The sequence below is a fragment of the Schistocerca gregaria genome, chromosome 5 (assembly GCF_023897955.1).
Source record: "Schistocerca gregaria isolate iqSchGreg1 chromosome 5, iqSchGreg1.2, whole genome shotgun sequence".
Lineage (NCBI taxonomy): Eukaryota > Metazoa > Arthropoda > Insecta > Orthoptera > Acrididae > Schistocerca > Schistocerca gregaria.
In genome coordinates, this window is record NC_064924.1 from 169,982,175 (window position 1) to 169,983,059 (window position 885).

The following is an 885-nucleotide window of genomic DNA, read 5'->3' on the forward strand; positions in this document are numbered from 1 at the left end:
TCCTCCAGTATAAACTTCAGCATTGCACATGTAACCTTTTTGAGCATCACTTACAACATAAAATTTTATCTCATATTTCTCTTGTTTGTCTTTCATATAAACACGGAATCCGATTTTTCCATGAAAAGAACATATTGCTTCATCCACGGTCAGATTTTGTGATGGATGAAATACTTTTCTGCATCTTTCTGTGAAAATGTCCCAAACAGGTCTTATTATATGCAGAGGGTCATGGCCTGGTTCTTGTTGAGTTACCCATAATGCATTATTGTTCACAGGGAGCATCCTGAATATGGCAAAGAATCTGTATTGTGATATTAGCTGAGAAGCAAATGATGAAGCATGCACAGGGTCTTCAGACCACTAATCCTTAAGTTTAGGATTCTTTACAACACACACATGCAAACGTTTGCAAAAGATTGATATAATTCATGTGTCCTCACTGATCTCGATTTTTTCCATAAAGGTTTTGATTTGATTCTGTTCTGATGGTGAAGACCAAAAACAGTATCAGTGTAATATATATTTTGTCTGACTTTACTGTTAGAAACATGCTGTGACCAAAAAAATTGCAACAAACCATCTAGTTCTGTTGATAACTTATAGGCAGGAACCCGAATTCCACTTGTTTCTTCAAACAGAGGCAATTCAGAGAGTGCAACAAAATGACACCACTCATTATGCAGGGCAGTCTGTTGACAAACCTTACTAATAGAAATTTGTGCATTAGCTTCTTCATACTCACTACTATCATTTCTATCAGCAGCACACGTTTGCAGCTCATGTGAATCATCTTCATTTTCTGAAAAATTGCCGATGGTGTCCGAAAGACCATCAAGTTCTGAGACATTGTCCAAGAGTACTTCAATCGCTAAGTCTGACAAG